Source organism: Anomalospiza imberbis, chromosome 8 (assembly GCF_031753505.1).
Source record: "Anomalospiza imberbis isolate Cuckoo-Finch-1a 21T00152 chromosome 8, ASM3175350v1, whole genome shotgun sequence".
Taxonomy (NCBI): domain Eukaryota; kingdom Metazoa; phylum Chordata; class Aves; order Passeriformes; family Viduidae; genus Anomalospiza; species Anomalospiza imberbis.
Genome location: NC_089688.1, coordinates 11648491 through 11674538, shown reverse-complemented (window position 1 = coordinate 11674538; position 26048 = coordinate 11648491). Strand labels below are relative to the sequence as shown.

Sequence of the window (26048 nt, the reverse complement as noted above, 5' to 3'; positions counted from 1 at the left end):
ATGTAGAGAAATGCTGACACAAGTTCTTCAGTCCTTTTCCTGACAGAACACCCATCTTTAATTTGCTCCTCTCTTTACCCATTGTACATCTGTCCTTGAAAACAGCTCCTGCAGCATGAGCGTAGCCAGCGGAGTCAATTTAGCAAAGGTTGCTGTCTGTGTCCTAGCAGTGCAGGCAGACAGCCTGGAGCTATGACTTATAATCAGCTGAACAGGTATATGAATAATTACTAAAGTTAGAAACCTGTGTTAATTGCTGGGTTTAATCCTGTTCTCATAAATTGTTACAGAATCACCCCCCTCTAGCATTAACCATCACCCTCCTCCTAGCATTAACATGAAGAAATGAGTATTTTTCTCAGATTGTATGTAATCTAGTAGAATTGGGAACTTTTTTAGTTTTAAGATTCTTGCTAGTGTTTAAGCATACCAGTGCTCTCTGAGAGTCCTTTATATCCACCTGGAAGCTTTAAGGCCTTGAAGTATTTGAAGTAGAGTGAGAGCTGAGTTTGCCAGTTTCTGAAAGGAAAAACTGATATTAAGCTGTTGTTTCTCTTAAAATGATTGTCTACTAAGAGGTTTCTTTAACTCTGAACAAAGCCACTTTCTTTTCAGACCATTCAATTTTTAATTCAATCACTCTATGTTTGATTATCAAACCAAGAAAACGATAAATGCCTCTCTCCCTCTAGTTCTATCCTGTTGCTAATACAGTAATCCTCAGTAAGTGGGAAAAATTGAGGGGTGCTCTTAGAAATTGATTAGAGTCTGAGGGAAAGAGCGACAGTGACTGCATTTGGTCTTCACCAAGAGCATTTTGCCTTATTAGGCTACTTAGCAAGCTAAACTGTACTTCATCTCACAGTCCTCTAAAAATAACTCTGTATGGCTTTCTGGCACATTGATATAAAAAGTGCATGATGATGGTACATGGGGTTGTTTAAATACAAAGCGAGAAGCATGAGCTGGCCTCCAAATGATGAATGTCTTTGTATTCCCAAATGGAAGCTTTCCAAGACAGTGATGCATAGTCAGCAATTCGTAACTTTTCTTTTAATTTGTAGCTTTGGACTTTTATCTATTTGATTATTCTATAACCCCTCATATGTTTGATATGGCGTCATGAAAGATCTGAATGCACTTTCAATGGTTTTCTACACTCCACAATTGATTTGAAGAAAGTGACATTTGGTGTTGTTTTCATAGAGGTTTTAAAAATAAATAAATAAAAATTAAAAAAACATTGCATCTCAACTTTCTCATTTTAATGCTCTCACAGTTCACTCAGCACAGAGAAAAAGTTCTGTCATGAACTTTCCTGTGTATAGAATGTAAATTGACAGGGTAATGATGGACGCATCTTCTCTTACCATCTTTTCTTACTGCATTTATGTCCCACTCAGGATGTTTGTATCACATATTCCTTCTCACAACTGATACCTTCCAAATATTAGTGGATTGGTTTTGAAAAGTAGTAATAAAAAGGATATAAGCAAATAGCCTAGATTTCCTCCCAAACCCATTTTTGGAGTAGAGGCAGCTAGGTGAAATGGGATCGAGAAGCGGTCCCCATGCGGAGGGGAAGACAACTCCAGTGGAGCCAGAAAAGCAGAGCAGCAGCTCCTCACACTGCTGTGATGGGGCTGGGATGTGATGTGTCAGCTGGATATGAAGGCTTAGAAGGAAAAGATAAAAGAAAATCGTCACTGGGATTGACTATTCATGGAGGGCTTATTTTTTTTGAAATCTTAATGAGGAATATTCATGCAATTTATATTTCTAGAAAATAATTGTGAAGAGTCAAAACAGTTCAGTCTGGAATTATAAGGCCAAGAACTGTTAAGGAGCCCTAGCAGGGCTTCCACTTTCCAAGCTTCAGTTTCATTTACTCTTTTGCATCCCATTACTTCTACATTGCCTCACAAGCTGCTGTTCTAATAGTTTTCTATCTTCTTTCAGTGAGACCTGATTAAGTTGCTGTCTTCCGAGCTGCCTTCTTACTCCCTTGAACAATTAATCGGGGAGAGAGAAAACTTAGCTCTAATTAACCCACAGCTTGCCAGAGATGGGGCTTCTGCTATATGCTCAGTAAAACCAAATACTTTTAGGGAGAATATATTCTTAACCATCTTGAAAAGCAGCAGAAAAAATGTTTTATTGAAGTGCATACTAAAACTTCCTTAGAGAGGTAGTAGTCCTCATTACATTTGAAAGTCCTGCTTTATTATAACAAAGTTTTTAGTACTTTGCAGAACATATGAATGTTGAAAGATTTGTTTGAAATCTAAAGAACAATTCATCAGATATTCCCACAAAGTGGTAGAAGGCTAAAAATGTCTAAACTACATGAGAACAATCAAGCAGTTTGCTAGATGTGGTATAGAAATATTTTATCCAAACTTACTGAAAAATCTGGATGTTTTAGAAATCCACTTAATCATGTTGAAAAAAATGGATGTTGCATGGAAAGAGCTTTAATTAATTTTGATTTCTTTCTGATTTGCTAGAGATGTCATGAGCTCTAGCCTAGGCACTGAAAAAAAAAAAAGAGGCACTGAAAGCCATTTGTGCCATGCTTCAGTTTACCAAGGAATTCCACTAGAAGCATCCAAAAGTTAGAAAAACAATGAAGCTCCCATGTCATGGAAAGCAGATTTTAAAACATACATTAGCATTTCTAACAAAACAGATACATTAAAATAAGAGCAGAGCATCACAGGTGGGGTATGTTGCATCTGTCTTTAAAATTGCCTGATGAGCAAGTTGGGTTGTGAGGGGGCAGCTGCAGTGGCTCTGCTGTGTGTGAAATAGGGCTGGGGACAACTCTGAGCTGATGCCTTCACTACAGTGATTTCTTAGGTCTGTAAAGCCTCTCTTCTGACTGCCACACTACATTACAGATGTGATTTTTCCTTAGTGTACTTTGTTCTTGATTTCTGCATGCTTTGGTTACTTTTGCTTCACAGTTTTCCGTAGAAGTATGGCTGTGAAGAGAACCAAAGATACAAACATAATGAATGGCTTCTCTGTCTATTTCTGAGTGGGTTTTTGCATTGTGATTTTATAGGTCGTCTTGTTTTCTGCACATGATAAAGGCATTAAATCAGAAGAAAGAATGAAGAAAATAGAGATTAGAAAATTGCAACATTATTAGATGGACTTTATGGTCCTTTCCAAATATTTTGGCAATTGACAGAGGTGTTCAACAAACTGCTTAAAAGTCTATCCTGAGTCTTTGCAGAGGCTTGAGGGAGTGTTTTGCAATGGGATAACAAGAACATGAGTGTGTCCACGATCTTGAAAGTTAAATAGGGCATAAGATTCAGAAGATTTTGAGTGTTTTAGTCCAATTGCTGTGTGCATCCAAAACAGCATTTGGTGTTTCCAGGTTCAGATCAGAGGGTTCATCAAAACATTTAGTTACCAAGGGCTACAAGCAAATAGTGGTCATGGGCAGCAGGGAAAAAAAGCAGATGCTGTGTTAGTACCTTTTGTAACTTCCCTACCTTTGTTTTATCAAGACTAATGCAGAAGGTGGCCAAAGGGAATGTACTTTACTCATAGAACTCTTTGCAGTGTAGTAATCTCTTACTTAAACAGGATAGGACTCAATCATGTGAAAGGGTCTTTTTTTTTGCTGTGCTTTTAAATACTGGGTTTTCCTTCTACACGTCTTTTTGGAAGGAGTTTATTTGATTATGTAAAAATGGGTTATGCATGAAAGACACTTGATGCAGAGTCAAAGGACTTTAATTTTTGTTTTTTCAAGTTCATGGTTGGTTTTTTACTGGGATGCAGCCCTTAGATTTATAACTGATTCAACCTACTGTGAAACATTAAGAAAAATCGACAAGGCCACTGATCCATGTATTCTGTGTATTTCAACTATGTAATTCTAAGCCTTCTAAAGAATTTTTTGAATCCCTTGAATCAATAGTAAAATATATACATATCCAGGGAAATAATTCTTGGGCAAATAACCTGCTCTAGACAAATACTGTAAGGAACTACCCTGCTGTGTTCAGCAGTGCAGCAAAACTCGGATGAATAAAGATTGGCCACTGAGATAAATCTTTAAATCTTTGGTCATAGAAAATTTGCATTGCTAAAGGATTATATTATGACTCAGTGGGCAATAACTGCCATTACAGCTACTTGAAGAGATTTTCCTTACCCATTTATGCTTTCTTTCCATGCTCTTTTCTCAGCATACCTCTCACAATGATGTTACAGTAAAACATGATGCTGTCCCTCCTGTATGGTCTACTTGATACTGAAGTATCCAAACAGGTGATTTGTTCTCCACCCCTCTGCAGCCTCTCCTTCTTTTGCTGTTGGTGGTCTGCATCTTTGTTACAGGTGTTGATCTCTTTGATTAAGTTTTGCAATATCACCAAAGACGGCCAAGGCAGGAGAGAAGTGAGAATTACGCCCAAAGGCTACCTCGCTTGAAGTAGTTGAAGATAAGCATCATGCTGTTTGTGTTGAGCAATCAAAGGCACCTGAACATATGAACGTGTTCACATCATTACCTTGTTCACCATAAAAAATTGGTGTTCCATGGGCCTGTCTGTTGCAACATCACAACTTAAGGACAGGCTTCTGACTTCTTAAAAATACATTCTTCAGAGAGGTGTCTTGGCATGGAAAGCAAAGAGCAGTACTGTAAGAACATGGTTTGCTTCTGTGCCAAGCAGTGACTGACAGGATTGAGATTTGGGCAGTTTGTCGGTAACATTGTTTTGCATTGACAGCATATGCTGAACAGACAAACATTGCCTCCTACTTTGGGATAAAAAGGATTTCTCTGAAAATCTTCCAACTCTTTTCCTTAATCAGCTACAGGTGGTCCAAGTAAGGGTCTCCTCTTTCCCCCCTGTAGAGCTCAAGCACCCGTCTCCCCTCCCCTGTGAGGCTGAGCTGGGCCAACAGCCAGCAGCAGGCACACCCCCAGACACTGAGATCCCTGGGGCTTCAACAGAGCCACACAAAGCACAGCCAAAGAGACTGCTCTCCCAGCCCTGCATAAAAAGGTGCTTCCCAGTACAGACCTGCTTCTCCCAGTAGTATGTGTCTTCAGTGAGTTGTGTTAATAGTTATCATTGCCTGAGATAACCTTCCTTGTGATGTAATTTGACATACTGCTGTCAGAGGGGCTTAAACATAGTAATCTTTAAAAATTATTGGGAATTTGCCCTAGAGAAAAAACTGTTATGATTAATTTCTATAAATGATAAACCACTCCTTCTTCAAAATACTGCATTGTATGAAGTGTGATTTAATCCATTTGACTACAGAGCCTGATGCTTCTGACAACTGTGACTCAAATGTCATCACAGAAAGTGATATTTCAAGTGGCAGGGTGGGATTAGAAACCTGCTGAAGATTTGTCAAAGGAGAAGAAAGTACATAATTTTTAGATAAGTGATTTGTCTACTCTAAACCACTTCCTCTGAGAGACAGGCAGTTTTAAAAGAGAAACTTACACTGTTACACTAGAAAGAGCAATTTAATTGCAGAGAGATACTACTTATGACGGTAGGTAGAGAAAAAAACATAAGATACTGGGGAATGTATTTTCTCTACGGAAAAAATAAAATTACTTTTCACCCTCAGAAAATAACTTAATCGAGGCTTGTATGAGGAAGGAGCCAGTCTTAGTATCTGGGACCTCGCTACCACCTGCTACTTTCTTGTCGCTGCTTTGTGTGTTTTGTCAAAATATGAAAAAACACCATGATAGCTTATGAATTGTGTGAAAACTCTGTAAATGCAGTAAAACCTGAAACAAGTACAGAGATGTTCATTTGATCAAGAATTCATGTAGCTTTAGAGAAACTATCAATTTCATTCACGTCCACCAAGTCTGAAGTCTTTGACAGTCCCCTAAAACTTGTGCTTCCTGTATCTATTCTGCCAGTCTAGCTGTATAATTTACACCTCCTTAATGATCTGTCTACTCTGAAAGGCAATGAAGAAATTGTATAAGGTTCTGTACTTTTCTTCCATGTGACTGAATCTGAAATTTGACCAACTGCAAGGGAAACTACATTTTGTGTAAGAGTTTGTTCCAGCAGCCCTGTGGGTCCACCTGCATCTATGAGGACCTAGCTGAAGGCTTGCCCAGGCTGTACAGACTTTGGACCCTGGACCACCTGCAGCAGCCGTGTTGTTGTGAAATGTTCCTTCAGCCGCACTTGAGCAGCTCTGAGATTGCACAAAGTGTGGAGGGTTTGGTTTGCAGTTCTGCTTGGTCTGATGGCTGTGGAGAGAAAGCAATAACCCTGTCTGACAGGCTGACCTTGAGATCCTACACAGGAGTGGAAGTTAAGTGAGAGCACACATTACTCTTACCTGTTTGCAGTGGATTCCCTGGGGGGGAAAAAAAAGAACATGAAATCTGACAATGCTTTTTGTGGAATCATTTTTCAGAGAAGAGCTGCTCTTTGATATCTGTGATAGTTTGCTGCTCCGATCTGTCATGTTGCCAACTCTGCTGAGGTGTTTGGGAAGCGCAGTTAAGTGACTGTAAGCATGGCAAGGGAAGCTGGGGCCGTTTTTTCACTGAAAGGAATTTTGCTGGAGAGACAGTATGTTTTTCAAGTCCTCTTGTTTTTGTTGTTTGTATTTTGTTTGTTTCTCGCTGGAACCTGCCGGCCGCTTCAGTGCGAGGGGGCCGGGTGCGCCTTTAAGAGGTGGAGGTGCCTTTGTGCAGGTTGTGCGGGGAAGGAAGTGGCTCTGCACCGCGGAGGGTGGCAGGAAAAGGCTGGTGCTCGGCTGGCCACAACTTAAACTGCCAGTTTTCCCTTTGAGAGCCAGCAAAGAATTGTCACATTAGCTTCCTGGGGGTTGATTGTTTGTTGCCTTTTTTTTTTCCCTTCGGCGCTGTCAGCTGAAACGCTGACCACCGCAGGCACAGCTGGACGTGTTCAAAACTCTTCCATGGGCAGCCCTGAACTGGCAGTGGCGTGGGAACGGGTGATGACTTGGGAGCAGTGTGCGGCCGGCAAAGGTGAAGACCTGAACTCGCAAACGCAGCCCAAGACACCTGCCCGGGCCGGGCTGTCCCGCAGGTGACAGCGGTTCCGGTGGCAGCCCGCAGCCCCCGCCCGTCTGCCTCAGTTTCCCCTGGCGGCGGAGGGACGGCGCCCGTCGCTCCGCCGAGCAGGAGCGCTGGGGCGCCCTGGGGCCCGCAGCCGGCGCCGCAGCTCCAGCGACCTCCCCCTTCGGCCCTCCCGGGCCCGGCCCGCCGGTACCTCCTGCCCGACCCGCCGGTACCCCCTGCCCGGCGCGGGGCGGCGGCCGGTCCGGAAGGAAACTCCCGGCCGCGGGGGCCGCCCGCCCCGGGCGCTGCTCCGCCGCCGAGGCTGCCCTGGACGCTAATTAGCATGACTAGTTTGATGGATTTAGTCAACAGCATTCAGCAAACAGGGTAGGGGGGAAGCAAGGGTACAAGATTTCCCAAATCGCAAGACTTTTCAGCCCCGGTGCCCTTAATGCCTTGTTACGCGGGCTGGAACAAGTATTGCTTCCAATTAATTGATCGAGGGGATTTATTTTAGTATTTTGACTGGGTGCCAGAGACAGAGGCTTTGTCCTAGGGTTTTAAGCACCACCCCTCCTTGCAAGTTTGAAATGTGAGCTGCCTGGGTGGTTTTTTTTCCTCTTCTCTTTCTCTCTCTTCCTTCTGGCAAAGTGGCTGTGTGTGTGTGTGTGCGTGCGCGCGTGTGTGCACGAGAATGAGAGAAGGACATACCTTTTTGTGTAATGGGAAAGCAAGATATGGATCACTAGAGACAGAAAAGAGAACCATCAATATCAGTAACATGCAGCTGAGGTGAGATTTTTCTGAGTGTTTGATTTTCTTAAAACCCTTTCGGAAGATTTACAGCAGCCTTCTGCCATGCTGCATGCCGGAGATGTACTCCTAAGCAATGTCATAGGGATGCTTACATGTCTATCGCCGTTTTAGGTCTGTTCGCGTACGTGTGAAGTTTTAAAGCTTAACCTGATTCTCTTTATTGTCTCTAGAGGGTTGTAGCTTGAGCACAAATAGCCTGTTGGCAAGTACGGCATGAGCCCATTAGCAAGACTCCATCTGTGATTGGTTTTGCCTGGAAACCGGGAGACAAGCAATGAATAATTGATGCGTGTTGTGCAGTAGCTGGACAGGCAAAGAGGAGAGAGAGAGAGGGAGAAACAGAGCAGGGTGCCCTCAGAGGGGGAGAGCGAACAAGCTTGAAAATAGCTACTGGCTGCCTTGTGCTGAGATGAAGGCAACCCCGGCTGTCTTTGTTCTGCACTGGCTGGTTTCTGCCTAGAAGTGTTTGCAGACATATGTGGCCTCTCTGCAGCAGCAGAGGCAGGCGCGCAGAGGAGGGGCGGCAGAGGAAGCCCAGGCTTGTGGATGGGATGTAACTCGGGGGTAAGTTGGTTCCGGGGGGGCGGCGGCCGTGCGTGCGGGAGCGGGGCCGTGTGCTGGAGCGCGTTCGCCCCGGGAGAGCCCGTGGCCGTGTGCATGCCCGTGTGTGCGAGTGTCTCCGCGTGTGTGTGTGTGCGTGTGTGCGGGAGCGGGTGCATTGTGGGAGCGGCGGCGCGGGGCTGGCAGCGATGGCAGCGGGCTCTGCCCTGCCCGGCACCGCGGGCCGCCCGCGCCCGGCCGCCGCTGCTGCGCGGGCTCCCACCGCCCGCATCCTGCGGCTCGGCCCACGGCGTTCGGCAGCAAGCTTGCGGGCTGCATCTGCAGCCAGCCAGCCAAAAGGCAGCACCAATTATCAGTGGCCTTTCCTGCAACTTTAGCCTGTCTGGCACTGTCAGAACGTGACAAGCTGTTCTGCAAACAGCAGTGACAATACTGCTGCCACCATTTCATTTTTGCTGTCTTTATAAAGACCTTGCCATGAAGAACTCACATCTGTGACGAGTGCTTTCATAGAAGATCTCAAAGTAGTATTAGTATCAATGGCAATCTCGGGTTTTCCAGTTGACAAGTTTTTTGCCCCTTATGTTGAGTAGTAACAAGTGTCTTGTTTATTCTTTTCCTGTGTAAAAACTAAAAAGGTTATTCAATTTGCATATGGTTTAAGGAGTTTTCTGAAAGTTTCAAACTAGTGATACCAGACTGGAATTCGGGATGTTAGTTTTATTGTTTAGTTTAGTTAACTAGCTTAATGCAAATAGTATCTAAAAACTGGATAAAATAGCATATATCAATGTTTTCTAATAACAAAATGCAAAGGATCTATGCAGCTTCAGTGTTTGCAATTCAGAGGTTGACAGCACACTCCGTTGGGGGAAGAGAGGTTGCTATTGTAGATAACAGCTCTTTGAATCAGTAAAATTGCTGTGTAAGGTAAAATAGACTTTGCATAAAGTAGCATCAATGATTCTGGGTCCACTAAAGCCACTGTCAAAACAAGTTGTGACTTCAGTCATGCAAACTGCTTGTCCTGAGTTCACGTGAGCCCATTATAAGATCCAGTTAAAAATCCCTTACTATCTGTCATCACTGATGAAATAAACACTGTCTGAAGACATCTCATGGGGTGAACTGGTTTAATTGAACCCACACTTATGACAACTTACCTTGGCTCATCATACTATAGAAGACAGTGTTCATTCTCCAAATCTGTAGATTTTAGAATGAAAAGTTACTGTGGAGACAGTTTCTTTCAAGAAGTCATGTCTCAGGTTAAGCTAACCAGGTCATTAGGCTGGGGTGACCTAAGAAAAGCAATTAGCATGACTGAAACACTACTTGGAAATGGAAGTACATAAAACTAAGATCCAGCTAAAATTACTCTATGTAGCCTAATACTTCCTGTGGTTTTTGTTCAAGTTATAAGTTTATTACAGTTACATTGGTAATAAAGTAATTATCATCATGTAATCATGCATAAAAGTGGAAGGGCCTCTGAGTTGAGCAGAAGCATGTCTCTCCATGCTGTCACCAATCTGTTTAGCAGAATTTTGTTCCTCTTTTTGCTTAGCATTTAAATTGAGATGGCAGCTAAAGTGCAATAGAACACATGAACAAAAGTTTGGGTTTCTGTAAATTTATTTCAGTAGAACTCAGTAATGCTCCAGTTTAAGTGAACAGAAGAGTGTTACCAAAGGCTTGGTATCAAATTTATGGTCAAAGTTTGATTTAAAAAACTACTTAACATTGATTTGATTCCCACCCACCCCACTTTTACCCCTTTCTGGAGGAACCATCAGAAAATCCCTGGGGAAATCCGTCTGCAAATGCAGTGAAATTTCACTAGTAAAGAAGTCATCTGAATGAGTGAGGTACAGTTTCATGTTAGCGATTGAATATACTGATCATAAAAGAGAATTGAAATGTAGTCATAAGCCTTTAATCTCATGTAGATTGTAGTAGAATGGGTACAAATGTCAAAACTATGCATGTCAATGTTTCTGTGATCCTGACTGAAATGTTGCTGTGTTCATATTTCAGTGAAACACATGCACTCTCTTGGTATTTCTTGTGCTGAAAGCAGCATTTAGTCCTGGGACCCTTATGCTGGATGAATACTCCAGGAGCATCCAAGAAAGCTTGTCTACATGTAGTGGGCAGGGGACAGCTATTGGTTACAAAGCAAAGAAGCAGAGCATGCAAACCAACAATGAAAGAAAAACAGAGGATACTTAGGCTCAATGAATAAACAATTTGTTGTTGTAGTAACAGGTGCTGTATTAATTACAGTGAGATAGTTTAGAGAGAATAGTCTAGCAAAACAGGCTTGCTGTTGCCATAAGAGTTAGTACAGCAATTAGTTCAAGAGAGTCTCTGAATCCAATGCCCCAAGCCCCTGCAATTACAAGATGTGTAACTAAGACAAGAGAACAGTGTTTTTCTATGTCACGAGGTAAGCTGAGGACACACAAGTTCCCACATTATCCTCAGTTGTCACTGGGACTGTGACAATGCAAGGCTGCTTTCTCATGACCATTACATCAGCAAAAGGGATAGTGCTGATCAACAGTGACCAAAAATCACTAGAGTGAAGCCATCAGGAAACTGTCACTCTAAGGAATGGCACAACCATAACTTTTTTCCCTCATAACAAAAGAATCGACTGTAGATTATATTCAAAAATACCAAAAGAGCTAATCGGGGTAGGAGCTAAGCAACAGAAACCAAATAACCCCAAAACCTTATCATGTGAAGCATTGTTTAAATTACGTTCCAGAGATCTCAGTGAAGACGCTCTCTGGTTTGGTTCCTCTCAGCTGGAGAACAGAGTGCCACAGGAAATACCTTCCTCTGAGGCTGCTCTGGCTAGGGGAACTTCTGTTTTCTCTTGGGTGGAACAAACAGAAGAAGCTGCTCCTTACGGACTGCCATGAAACTGCTTGTAAGCAGCTGGACAGCAAGGTTTTTTGCTCAAGGAAAAAAAAAAAGGTGGGGCAAAGTGGCTTCCTCCCAGTGCTGCTCAGCTATTGCTGCATTGTTGTTCAGAGCTGTGCAAGTAGAGCTGGGTGATCTCACTGAAGTCTCAGAAGCCTTGCTGGGCATGTGGAGAGCTGTGCAGGCTGAGCAGATGGTTCACTACTTCTGGTACCTTGCAGGACGCAGCAGAGACATATCCAGAGGGTTTTTTTAAAATCATGTAACAAATGACCCCGCTGTCTGTCCACTAAATTTCCTAGAGTTTGTTTTCCTTATACTGCCTTTCCAGAGGAAACCAGAAAGTCCTGTGAAATAAACCAGTAGACATGGCATCTGTTTCACTGTAGTATGGTGTTACTGGTTGTTTCTTTGAAGTAAGCAAAACAAAAAATAAATTAAAAATAGCTAAAAGTTAACGCACTTGAAAGAATATATTAAGTTAATATAATTTGGCTCTAGAAGAGCAGGATAGAAACCAAAATTCCACAGGATATAGCTTCTTATAAAATGCTGAAGCAAAACAATGTTTTGATATATAAAACAATAGTTTCAGAAGTAACTAAAAACATTTTGAAGTTACTGAACAAAGCCTTTTAAACCAGCATGTGAAATGTGAAATGATGAGCTAGCCTTCAAATGAAATGGCTGTTTCACTAATTGTGAGAGGTACACCAATGCACAGTAAAGCAAAGCAGTAATAGCTTTCAAGGCATGGGGAAGAGTGGGTATCCATTTATCATCGAGGGAAAGCAGCCAGCCAGTCTGGCTTTCACTGACAATTTGGTAGGGAAACAAGAGAAACCCAAAAAGGTCACAGACAGGTTTTTTATTCCTATTTTTAATTGGAAGTTACTTGAAGAATTTTCTCCTTAAAATCAAGACAAAGTATAGTTATAAAGAAAAATGAATGACATTGGGACAGTAATCACTTCAGTAATTACTGAAGTGATTACTGCCACTCAGCCCACCTCTAATAAATACTATACATTTCTTCAGTTCTTGACCTGGATCATTCTTAAATATTCTCTGGAATGTTTGTGTGTTACTAATCCCGAGTCTTAGGTTATTTGGGATCATTCTATTGACAGTAATCCAGTGCAACCAATGACAGTTTTACCTATTTCATAAAATTAAAAAAAAAAAGTTGGTTTTGTTCTCAGTTGTCATTATTAGTACCAATAAAATGTCCTGACAGCCAGCTAAGCTCCTAATTCTTGTTGTTTATTATAACTAAAGTACAGCTCTCAACATTTTGATGAGTAACCCTTAATGTTTGTTTATAAACTTCTAATCCTCAAACTGAATTTTGTTGTTAGTAGTTTGTGGTTTTTATACCTCCTCAGTGCCCCTTGCATCTATTAAATTAAGTTTCAGGAGGTAGGCAAGCTGGACTCTGTCTTTGTTGACATCCTGGAAGCAGACAAAATCCCACAATTGTTGGTGAATACAAGCTTGTTAGAATGCTGTTTGGATATAGTGTTACAGTACCTGGAGAGGTTCATTCTTTCACAATCTTGTCATTAAAACTATCTGTACTGGATTTTCAAAATCATTCTGACCTTACTTAGTTACAAATAAAGTGAGTAGAACTTCAGTAGAAGCAGAACTAGGGCAGACTGGAAGAACTGGGATCCTCATAAAAAGCACTCCTTTACTTATTCCTGACTACCTTTTCATAGTCAACCTAAGAAGGTAGCAAGGAGAACTAACAGGAGTTTGACACAGGACTCCCTTCAGTTCTCAGTTAGCTATGCTAACCAGTTTTACTGACCTGGTGTTTGCTTTTGTGATTTAATATATTTAACATTTATTAGCAGCCTTATTTCTGCATTAGTATGTAGTAGGAAAAGAAAAAAATACTGGGGGGGGAATGTGCCACTTACTTATCCATATACCAGGCCAGACTTGAAAGAAGGGTGTTAACAGTACTTTTACTGTCTTATCTGCTGACACTATCCAACTGTTTTAGAAAGTTAAGGTTTTCAAGCATCAGCCTAACAGCATGGCTTTCAGAGGAGCCTGTCATGATTTACTTATTCATACAGATTGCAGTGGCTTATGTAGTCTTGATCCTGCTTGATCTGCCAGCAGTATTTGCTCCTATTGATCACAGGCTGTTATTTGACTGCCTTGAGCAGCTTGTAGGTCTCCCTGGTTCTGTTAGCGAGGTCTGCTACAGATACTTCTCAGCCTTCTCATTTTGCTGCTGTCAGTAGTTTTAACTCCAGATTTCCTGCTCAGACAGATACTCTGCAGAATTGTGTCACACTGGCTGTGTTTTTCAGTAAGTTTGGGAGCACCTTAGTGAACTATGGTGCTGAACTGGGGTTCTCTCCTGATTTGGCTGTTAGCTCAGGTTTATAATGTGTGTTTGGCAATGTGCCTGGCTGTCATGTGAAGTTGTAAGTGTGTAAAAACTCCTCCTATGCTAGGTGTAATGAAATACCATATTTTTGGAAATAACCAGCTGTTCTTCATGTTCCTATACACCTTTGCATTCCCACTGTTTTTTCAGCAACAGAGCAATTGAGAGGTTAGTCTGGAAGAAACTCAGAATCCAGCCATCTTGCACATAGACGAGTACTACTAAATTGTCCTGTTTCAGCCCACTTTCCAAATGGTTATAGATGTTTTCTAACTATTCCTTGGGGTGGAAATATTGTAATTCCTTAATGGGCTGATTTACCTGTAATGTCCTTGAAATAATTTGTGTCTGTCAAGACATACACTACATTAGAGCAACGTTGCAGTAGAATCTGGTTAGAAACAAATGTTCACGTAATTTATATATGGTCTTAGTCCATTAGTAATGGAAGATTTTAATTTTTTTACTTAATGCCTTTACAACTTGAAAAAATACTTTTAAGGTCTTGGCAAAATAGAAGCATAGATAGTCCTTGTGTATTTTGTGTTTCTGGTTTTAGTGCAAGACTGACCTTTAGAATATGCAGTTAAGCATCTGTCTGTTACTGTTTGTGACACCTTGTATCATTTTGATAGAAACACAGCCCCACAGATGGTCTTAGAACAGACAGAACAGTTATTTGCAGGCTGGCTTTTTGAAGATGTACTTGAGATGGAAAATCATGAGGACCAAGTGATTTTTGTTTGCAAGGAGCACATTTATAATATGTGGTGACCCACTTTTTCTATCATGTTTTTGTCTATGTAGACACATATAGTAAAACTAGGATGGTGGCTGTCTGGCTTGCCTGACATGCAGCAAACTTCCTCTTTGTCTCTACATCTACAAAAAATATCAAGGAGATTAATTCTCTCACAGAGAGAGTTTGGGACTTTAGAGAGTTGATCATTAGCGTGCCATACCCCATAATCTTGGATTTTGTATTTTGCGATAATCAGAACAGAGGATACAGTTTATAATATTTGCTAAGTTAAGAGTAGGTTATAGGAGATCAAAAAATGGAAGTTTTAAAGTCCCATCTTAAGTGCTGACTTTAAATTGCTCACTTGAAGCACTCATGAATCATGTGGCAAAGGCAAAAATGTCCTTCTTGTTAAGTGACTGTAATCTAAAATGTTATCGAGAGCTAAATGATTTACTGATGTCTATTTCTGAGGCGTTTACCTGCACCTGTAGCCAGCCCATTCCATTTATTTTGGCTTGCTGACAAATTAGCAGGCTATTTGTATGTCAGATTTGGTCAGTAGTCAGCTCCCACCCCCTTGCATTTTTAACTGCTTCTAATTTAATTGTTTGTGATATTGGCAATTTATTATCCAGATAGATGTCATTCAGGGGAGCTCTTTTGCATAGAGAAGAGGAAAAGCAGAAGATCTATTTGTGTATATTCTCATAGTGCCTTGTAGAAAGACAGTATGCAGAAGAGCAGTTTTCAAGCCTCTTCCTTGCACACGGGCAATCATCTATGCATTACTTTTCTTTCCGCTAGTTTGGAATGTCAAATATTAGGTTTCATATTTAGTGGCTGAAATAAGATTAACTCTGTGATTATGGCCATTGTTGCTGTATCTAGACACCCCTCAAGAGTGAGCAATCCAAATTACATATTGGAGCTTTAACTGCATGCGTAAGTTGCATAAATACTCTCAGGGGGAGTTGAAGCGAGCGTTGCCACCTGCAGTGGTTACATTGCAGTGCTTGAGTAAGTTTTGTGGGGTATTGAGGGCAAAATTACTGTTTCTTGCTAAATTGTTTTAACTGCTGGCTTACATCTTCATCACAGTAAGAATCTGAGCAGTGCTTAGATTGTTCTACTGTTGCACAGAGGCAATTGCAGGTTGCCTGACCTCGGCTGCCAGGATGCCCCCAGCCCTGCTGCTCCTCTGTGGCTCGGCCACTGCTGCCAGCTGCAGCTGCTCACTGGGTTTGCCAGATAAAGAAGACTAGTGTAATCTCTTGTATGGCTATGTTTTTTTCATCTTAATTAATCTGATCTTGCACTCTGAGTTTTAAGTAAGATAGGAAATTTGGGCTTTGACACAGCCAAAAAGATTTTCATGTCATGGGAGCATGGCCTGTGCTGGCCATCCTGGCCATCTGATTCTGCTAGGGAACTGCAGGTGGGGCAAGACTCAACCATTGTTTTCTCTTCTCAAACAGCTCCACAGTTAACATTGCTGGCACTGTGCAGCTTGAAATGTTTTATGGTCTTACACCCTACTTAACCTTTAATGTTTTCTGTCAGCATCTATTGTGACCCAGTGGCCTATGGTTAGTAAAATGTGCCCTTGCAGGCTGCCAGATACTGTAATGGAATTAAGCCTTTAAAATTATCAGACCTGTCAAAGGGGCTTATAATCCTGTGAGAGCTTTAAGTGGTTTCTTACCTTTGCTTCAACACACATTTGACCTGGTTGAAGTGGTTCTACTTGCTTGTTTTGTTTTTACTTCCTGTTAATACTTCTAAAACTGGGGGAGGGCAAGGGGAGGAAAAAAATTCATTTCCTTGACATCTTTATGAGGAGTCTCTTCAGTTCTATCCCAGATAACTTTTTTTTTTCTTTATTTACACTCTCTTGCACTTGTAGATTAAAGTCTGCAGGTATTTCTGTGGGAATTTGTTCCTTTGAGTAAGGGCATGAGGATGCTTTGTTATGTGCCTGAGTCAGCCAATGTGCACTGAGGGCTGGCACAAGTCAGGAGGGAATGTCAGGCTTGCTTTGAGGGAGGTTGGACTCAACAAAGTGCTCACAGAAGGTGCTGAACCAACACCTCTGGAAATGAATGTCCTCTGCAGAGTGAGCGTAGGAAGGACAGTAGCACTGCAGTTACTCATGTTTACCACATTTGTGCTTTCATCTGAGCAGAGGATAGTACTTTGAGATTTTGAGATGGTTTACCTTTTGCTAGTTAGTTTTCAGTTACCTGTGGAAATGCTGAAAGTAATTTTATAGCATTTTAGTGGTGTCCCTGTGATTATAACACAGTGCCTGGTGGTCATTAACACTACAAGTTAATTAGCAGAGAGATGCTACATGTATCATATCCAACAGAAATTGAAATATACCATAGGGAGGCAGTTTGACTGTGTCCCATGCAGCTTGTGGCCAAGTCTGGCAGGTCACCTTCTCTGAGCCTGATCACTGAGCCTCACGTCATAGCAGTTTCCCGTCTTTGTGAAGTGATTGTATGCGAGCCATTTCTTTATGTTACTTCACATTTTAAACACTGTTTTGTTTTCGAGGAGTGATGCAACTTTGGCTTCTGAAGTAGTGCCATGCAGACTCAGTTTCTTACCATCACCAGGGTGATGCAAGGTGAGGAAAGAGAATAAAGCTAATAAAATGCTATTCCAAAATAAAGCAAATAAAATGCTGTCTTGTTTGAGACTTATTGCATAAGGGATAGAGGGAAACATAGCAGCCATTTCTTTTGCAAGGAAAAGCCCTTATATTACAGCAGTTTTTGGAGGTTTTTTACATTTTTACTCTTCGCGTATAGCATAATCAAGCAACGTAAAAAAATATGGTTCCTGCTGCTAAACTTCATGCAGGCGTCAGCCCCATAAATAAAATTAATTTTTAAAAATACATTAGGTTTTCTGAGGTGACTTTTATTGGGATAGATGCTGGAATAAATTGGCCTCTTGGGTAAGGAGGACAAATAGACAAATACCCATCCCCCAAAAAGTAACTCCTGTTACAGTTTTTAGAGCAGTTGCACTCAGTACTAAATCCTGAGTTGGAATGCTCTGAAACCCTGATCTTCCTACAGGTGTATTTCTCTTTTTTCTTGAGATTTGTATATCAAAAACAACCTCCCAGGACACCCACTACTAAGCAGAAGAAATGGAGATGTAGGAATGAAACCTGTCATCAGGCAGCCCTGGTGAGTGCCATGAGATGGGCTGTCTCGTCTGATCCAAGAGCTCGAGTATATTGATGGCTAATATTTTTACTTCATGACAGTCTGGTGAATGATCTCATCAGCTGTTGCTAGCAGATGCAAAAACAATACACTTGTGGCAAGACAGGTGTTCTTTCTGTGCACCTCTTGGGATATGAGTGTCAGACATGAATGACTTTTCTTAATGTAATTGTCCACAGCATTTTGGAAAGGTACAAAGTAGATTACAATTGTTTCTTAGTGGAGAGAGGGGAGAAGGACCTACCTCAGACAGCAAATGGCTGTTCATGAAAATTTGGGATTCTTTCTGCCTTCTGGGAAATTAATGTTTTAAGGGTTGTCTAGCTTTTCTAAGAGGAAGTACCTGAACTGTTGCTATTTCTACTGTCATGGCAAAGGTGTGATAATGGGGGAAAAAATGAGGAACAATGAATGTCTTCTTTCAGTACTTACTGTGGTTTATTTATCTGGATTGCAAAGACATCATGCCTATTTTAAAATAAATTTTTAGTAAACAACAAGGAAAACAGTTTGTGCAGTCAGACAAGCAGCTTTCCACAGTGGCCAGATTCACCAGACCTGATTCTCTGCTGTGTTCTTCTTAGTGTCAAGTGAAACAAAGCTGATGCACTGAAAAATGGGAGCTCTGTCTATGTTTAGGTTATTTAATCCTTAGTGTTGATTCTCAGTTGCAATGGTTTGTGGTACTGGTTTCTTTACTTTGAGGATCCTACTTCTCAATTGTATGTCTCCTGTAGTCAGAGCACATGTGCCTGTGAACGCTCAGACTTTGGCCAAGTCATCCAAAATAATGGGTGACAGACACTTCACTTGAAATAGGCATTTGGTTTTCCAGCCATCTCCTAGTTTCAAGGATGTACAAATTGCACAAGGCATCAGGGAGATTGAAATGAGGGAATTTATTTGAATGAAGCAGAGGCTCATCATAAAACAATACTGTATGAGAGTTCAACATTTCTTGTTTCAGTGGAGTCCTAAGTAGTAGCCTGAGTATTCCTTCTGCAGCTCAGTTCTGCCTTCTTTCTGCTCTGTGTTTACATAATGGCACTTTCCCCTAATATTTTGCTTCTGTGCCTGTGTTTGTGCAGTACTTTGACTGTCAAAATTTCTGTCTGACTGCAATATGGAAGTTAATGTCTTAGTGTGAAAGTCATATTTATTATTCATTGTCTCTTCACTGAAATGTCTCTGTATTTGTTGTTCTTCACAAAGCATGTCGAACAGCTGATAATTTTTCAAAAATCTCACTCTGAGTAGTGCTTGTTACCTTTAAACTGAAAGGTGATTGTGGCTCTCAATTTTCTATCTATGGAACCACTGTGAACCACCCTTCTAATTAATGCCATTTCAAGCTGTTGTACAGTTTCACTCATAGTATTTGGCAAATTTTTCAAAGTCTTCTTCAGAGGGCTTTAGTTTGTTAACAGACTGAGGCATTTCAAAGAAATATTACCAGTTGTCACCATCTAAAACTGGAGTATACAGCTGAGTTTTCCCATATGTATTTTCATTGTTTTTGTAATCTCTTTTGAGATCAGTTTTTGCATTAATCAAAGGATCCAAGGGGGAAAAAAATATCCAAGTGGCTGTCTCCAGAAGCTTCTGTTGCAGATTTCATTGATGATCAAGATATTTGTGGTCTGTCCTTAACTCTCCTTTTCTTCATAATTGCATTGGAGATTGAAGATTGTGTTTCATACTGCGTGAGTGGTAACATCTACATACAAGTAGTGACTCAAGCAGTGAAATAATCCACAATCAGATTTCCTGCAGTAATGGTAGTTTCTCTCTTAAAAGCAGGAAGATAGCTCCATCTGTGTAGGAAATAGGATAGACCTGTATTCTGATAGAACACACCTGTAAATAAGCAGGGGAAAAAGGAAAAATGCAGGGGAAGAAAAGGCTACCACACCAACAATTCTCTGATAGTTATGGAACATCATAAATTACTAACATCATAAATTCAAGTTAAACTTGGCTAGAAATTAGCCATCAGACTGGTAAATTCTGCCTCCTTACACTACTCCTTCATGTTTTTCTACAGAACTGCATATGCTTCCCTTTTTATAGACTGAGCTCTGAGAACTTTTCTGCTCTCCATTGAATTTCCATTTTACATTATGTGAAAGGCATGTACCTTTTGGGAGATAGTTTATTACTTGATTTCAGTGATTTCTCTGAAACCTGGAAGAAAGACATTAAGGTATAAATGATAAGGAGTTTAGTGGAGTGAGGATGAAATCACCTGAAGCAAGATCTGCACATAAAACTTGTGTGTGCATGGAAATGCCATGAAAGACTGAGGTTATTTACAACACTCAATACAGGCAAAAATGCTAGAATAGGTATTGTTCTACAATAAAAATGCTGTTTTGCTGATGCTGCTTGTTTCACTCGAGGAATCGGTATTAGCTATAAACTAGCTAGATCACTTTTCTTTGCTGATACAAACCATATTTACAATAGGCACACATATCAAACTTTTGAGGAGTGTTGTGCTGGCAGAATTTCTTTTGAAATGGTCCCAAGGAATGGAACACACAAGAACCATGCTCCTGGAAATAGCTATTACTGCCTATTTGAACTTTCCAACGTTTTCACTGGGTGCTGTTTTCTGGACAATGCTCTGTTGCTATCTGATACTGTGCATACAGACTGGGATTGTGTGTTTTGTTAATCGGTGTAGTTGCCATGAAAATGGTAACTTACAAAGTTTAGGTGAGTTTACAAGGTAACTTAGAAGGTTTGTTAAGGTGTGTGTTGTAAAAAATTTATTTCCAAAGAATCTCTCCTGGATGTACTTCAGTATATCTCTCTGAAACGTTCCCCTTGCCCATAGCATTATTTTCTTTGTCATGGGCCATCCATGAATAATGGTAAAGCTTCCTAGTCTACAAATTCTGTAAGGAGAAAGAAAGGCTGACTGTTAAAAAGACTGGTAATCATTTGAACTACACCAAAATGTTATTCATTCACTCAACAGTGTCTTCTCAGCAATATGGAAATACGTAAATACGGCTTTACTCCTTGAGAGGAGTTTTTAGGATCAGTCTGGTGCAGACCTGTATTTCATTCATAGGTTTCAGTCCAGGAGGACTTGATCCTATCTGAAATTTCATCTTGAGTTTCAGGTTCAAAGGACTATCAAAGAAATTATGAACTCAGTTTAAATGGGTTTGACTTTATTGGTAGCAACATCTTCGATAGTCCCTGAATTTGCAGTTGCCCAAAACTGTTGACCAAAATGAAACCCAACCCCTCTTGTCTTTCAGCAACCTCAGCTATGTTGCCTTTGATAATTTCCTGAAGAAGCAGTTTAGCCTGGTTTCAGTATAAAAATATTCAATTCTAGCTCTGAGTGAAAAGTGTTTTTCATGTATTCCTAAGGCTGCTTGATTGAGGTTTTTTTTTTTTTTTTTTTGTCCTTCTGTGCCATGACCTACCCTTTGGGAAAAAATTGAGACTTGCCAGAGCAGGGCATATTTGCAACTTGAGCAACTCCTGTCTAAGCCACATCTGTAAGCTTTTTATAAATGAATTAAAATGATTGTGTGGTCCAAAAAACTGATGTGTCCTTTTTCTTCCAGCCAAATGGTCTTTAACTGTGTTTGAAAGATCTGTTCAAAGATAGTATTGCTGCTGGTCTTCTTTTTCTGTTGATTTACTTCTGTAGAAATGTGTTTGCATTTTGTTTTTTTTTTTCCTTATCTTTTAGGTTTTGACCAATAGACCAGTATTTGAAGGAAATGACATTAACATGAGACATCTCTCCATATTCTAGCACTTTAGGTGTGATAATTATTTCTTTATAGCATTTGATAATCACTTGTGTGGAATTTCATGTTTAGCCTCTCTAAAAATCTTGTTAAACTAGCAGGAGTTGACTGTTGATGTTACAGTTCAGTGAAACTAACATGTTACCCAGGGTGGGGCTGGAAGTGGTTCCCATGTGGAGCCTGTTTGCAGAGCAGTGTCCTTTCCCGAGCTGAGGAAGCCTGTGCAGAACTGAGAAGGGTAAGGTGTCAGTTCTCACCTCTTCTGTGCACTGTGTGCATGCAGGGAGGAGGCCACACTGCAGATTACTTTGATTGTATTGCTGTAGGTAGTTTCTCCATTTGAAAATGAATCGTGTTTTCATCTGCGTGCTGCTTTATTGAAATAACAATTTAGAGTAAAAACAATTCAGTAATTTGATTTGGTTTCAGTAATTGTAGAATTCAGCTGTTACTCACAAACTGAATTCTTTAATTTCTATTAATGACTATTAAAAGTTTCTATTTTCATTGGATCAGAGAAAGTGGGAGAATTTAAGTTCAGGCTAAACTTTAACAGCTGCAATCCTACAAAAGCTCAGCTTGGGTGAAATGCACTCAGGACTGGGACGTGCTGTTGCAAGCAGCCAGCATGGGGATCCTGATCCCTGCACACTGCTTTACTGACATGACTCTCCCTGCACTCCTTCCCCCAGAGATAGTGTGTTTTCTCTCTGCAGAAAGGTTGTGTCAATCAGCAAGAAAGATGATGTGTGCTCCTTTTGGGCTGCATAACTAAAGCTGCTGCTAGTAATCCAATTTCAGAATAAAGGCAGCTGAATAAAGAGTCGTAACATCCAAAACCTTAGCAGGATAGCTGAAATCCATGAGCACAGGATTAACAAAATAGCAACATACCAACAGTGGCAGGCAACATACCCGAATCTGATGTTATTCAGGCTGAGGAAGAACTCCTTAAGTTAGATATGAGATATAAGTGAGGAGCAAATAAAGTGTCCAGTAGCAATTGTGAAGTTCAGATGTGCTTTTTGCATTACAAGCTTATACTTGCTAAGAGTGTTTGTCACTTACTTTGAAAAGTTCAGCTAACAAAGCCTATGAAGAGTTAATGTAGAAGGAGATAGCAGCATTTTGTTTCAATTTTGAGAGTAGGTTTTCAAGATTTCTCTCCTGCTCAGGGAAGGGAGTGGCCAATGTTCTGGTCGCTGTGTGTGCAAAGGCAGATGGGCGAATGTACCTGCCTGCCTTTCCTGTGTGACAGCTGTACCCATTAGTCTGCATTTGCTATCTCTATGTCTCTAGTGCCATATGTTCCTTTTCTTTAAACAAACAGGTATATAATAGTTAGGACAGATGTGAGTAGCAAAAGGGCATAAGCAGAAGAATGATTTGAAACAAGACTCAAATGATTGATCTTGACACCAGTAGTCTTAACCAGTTTATGGTAGAACTGGATTAGTACGTGCCTTACGGTTGCTTTCACTGTTCCTGTCAATGGAAGGATATCTTTAATCAACTTACAATTTTAGTTTCTGTCTTCTTATGACTCATTAGTATTTGTAATTACATCCTTTTTGAGCTTAGCAACTTGCCTGTTGCTTACTAATATGCTTGAGGAGTGTTGCAGATTGGTTTTGTAGACAGTCTAGTCAGTGTCGACAGCAGAGAGGCTCGTGCAACTGTTTTTTTGTTTTGTTTAATTTAATTTCGTCAGTACTGACTCATTGAGGTAAATACTTTTTTGAAATGCCTTAGAAAACAATAGTATTAAAAGCATCAAATATAAACATGAAGGAATTAGCATTAAATTACAGAGAAATGGCAGCTGGAAATGTAGTCATGTAGACAGTTTGTAGCAAGATACATTGCTGAGTTGCACATACTTCATTCAAAAAGATACTAGGAGTGTGTCAGTGTATGCAGTGGAGAGATGTAGTTTCCCCTGTCAGGGAGGAGTTCTTTGTTTTCAATTTAATCCTGAATAGTGAAGTCTAGAAGGTTATTGTTTTTTTAGAGAAGAGCATCTTTGAAAACAATGCCTACTATTATGTCTGATCATCTTCCTTTTCCTTGTCAGCAATCTACCACATCTAGTTATGAACAAACACAGCTCTTAAACATGAATGGGATTCTCATTATTTGCTACCTGCACCTGATTTCTTTCTTCCCCAACCTTTGGTGTTACTGAACATTAGTTCCCAATAGTTTCCTATTCTCATAATGTGTTTTAGAACAGGCAGTCTAAAGATTAAAGACGATAAATGAGGAGCCTTAAAAAAGCCTTTTTAGAGTTGCTTATCAGAGTTTGATTCCCTCACTGTTAGCATAAGCTAAGGATTTATGAATCAAACACAGTTGTGAACTGCATTCTTTTTTAATCTGATTTGTTGCTCTGCTTGTGTATTTACACTTCTTCTTAAGGTATCAGGAGAAAATAGCATATCATAAATAAGACATCAGAATGCAATTTAGCCTAAGTAAACCTTAGCAACCTTAGCATTTGTTGCTAGGAAGACAGAAGATATTTCTACTGGTCCAATTCAACATGATTTTGAAAGAGCAACCCTATGTAAGTTTGCTAGGAGAATGTAGAGAAATCCCAGGTGAGCTGAGAAGACTCTATAGCAAATTTACTGCAGGATTCCCTCCTTCATAACCCTCTTGGTTTTCCAGGGTAAAGGACTGGAATAAGCTCTGCACTGGTATCTCCTCCTTGATCAGCTGCTGTGGTTGAGTGGCCCACTGGAATTCTAATTCCCACCATGGGAAGTGTCTGCGTGTGAGACTGGGGTGTGGAGTGGGGCTGACAGTCTGACACAGATCTTTTAACTTCCACTCTCCCCGGGAACCAAAGGGTTGTTGTTTTGTGATGCAGAGGGCAAGATCAACACCCATGGCCCTGGAAAAGTAGACAGAATTTTTAACATAATAGGCTAAACATAATTTTTAACATAATAAGATAAAATCCTATCCTTGCAGCAATTGTTGGTTTTGCCATTCCTCTGAACACACTCAAGATTTCACCAGGGGAGTTAGTTTTCTTGTACATTTTCCTCCCATTCCCTAGAATATAGAAACTTGAATACATTCTCTGCAATTCATGATAGACATGATAGCTAACAACTCGTGATATGCATTCTCTAATCCAGCCTGTAGGTTTCAAATGCTGCCTTAGATGCAAACATAAGATAAGCATATTACCAGTGTGACCTGCACATACTTGTCTTTTGGCCAGATGATCTCTATGCATCATCATGTTTCCTTCTTCACATTCTATTAATTTTTTATGAGCTTCATTAGAACTGTAAAGCACAAGCTGTTTTCATGTAGAGGGTTTTTATGGTGACTAAACATTCGAGAAAAGAAAACAAATAATTGTCCCACTATACATATTGCCTAGAATGAACAGATTGATTTAAAATGCACTGCTCCAATGCTTTATATAGGCATCAGGCTATGTATGATTCAGTTCTTATTTTCTGGCCTTCAGTTTGCTAATCCCGATTTTCCAGTTTTGTCACTTTTTTTTTTTAGCTAAGTCTGTTTCATTTTTATCTAATACATGAAGTTAAGTTTGTTGCTTTCATTGGAGAGGTAAACATTGACTAGAATCATAAGGTAAGAATAATTGCTAGGCCTTTTTGGAAGTTTGTAACCTATTAGCTACTAAATTTCAAAAAATTACTTTTTTTCTTGGACTTTTGATTATAAATGTCACATGTGACAAATGTATGAAACTTGCTATACTTCTAAGAACAAGAGCTAATGTTTAATGTCCATTTATGTAATTTATATTTTCCGATGTCAGTGAGTGTGTGTACGTATAAATGCTTAATTTTACTTTGAGTTTCACTCTGTTCTTGGCTTCATAAATAACTGAAATAGGGATTTCAATGCACTTGGCTGTGTGAAGGAAACTAGCAGTTCTGCTAGTGGAAACTAGCAGTAGAAGCTACTAGCAGTTTCTAGCTAGTCTACTAGCTAGTAGAAATTACTAGCAGTTTCTACTGCTAGTAGCAATTTCTTCTACTAGCAGTAGTAGAAAATCATGTAGTCTTTTCTGAATGCTAGTAACATAATTTTGAAACCTTTCTGTCAAGTGTAACTTTTCCATGATGCTTGGTGTTTAGCAATAATGCAGTTGTTTACTGTTTACTCAGTCAGGTGTCTGTGTTTCTTCAGTTGTGTTTGCTGATCTCTGAACCTTATAATTGCTTGCTTAGCTTTGTAAGACAGAGAAATCAAAACCATACTATTATTTCATTGAATAATAAGCCTTTGACTTTAGTAGCAGTAATTAAAGTACTATTGTTGTTTACTTCTTATGTCCCATATTTCTATTCATTATCATAAACTGATGATTTTGAGTAATTTTTACAGTCCTGTGCCCTTCTCCTTGAAAAGCTGTGCAGATTTAAAACCCACTCATATTTTAATCTTGTACAAATGGTCATTTTCATCAAAACAAAATGTAGCGTGGTATCCACTTGTCCATTCCCCTTTTTTTTTGTTCCTCATATTGTCTTTT

General features: G+C 40.2%; 1 protein-coding gene across 17 annotated transcripts in view; it reads left to right on the top strand.

Annotated features, from left to right (window-relative positions):
- Positions 1–26048, top strand: part of ZMIZ1 (zinc finger MIZ-type containing 1) — a 717720-nt gene that overhangs the window by 615685 nt on the left and 75987 nt on the right. The window contains exon 1 of one of the 17 annotated variants that reach the window (XM_068197356.1): positions 7680–7837. The exons of 15 other annotated variants lie outside the window; for them this stretch is intronic. The gene's annotated coding sequence lies outside the window, so the exon portion shown is untranslated. Of the gene's footprint in view, positions 1–7679; positions 7838–8074; positions 8426–26048 lie in introns of those variants that run through there. One more of the 17 variants, XM_068197358.1, reaches the window with a different exon arrangement.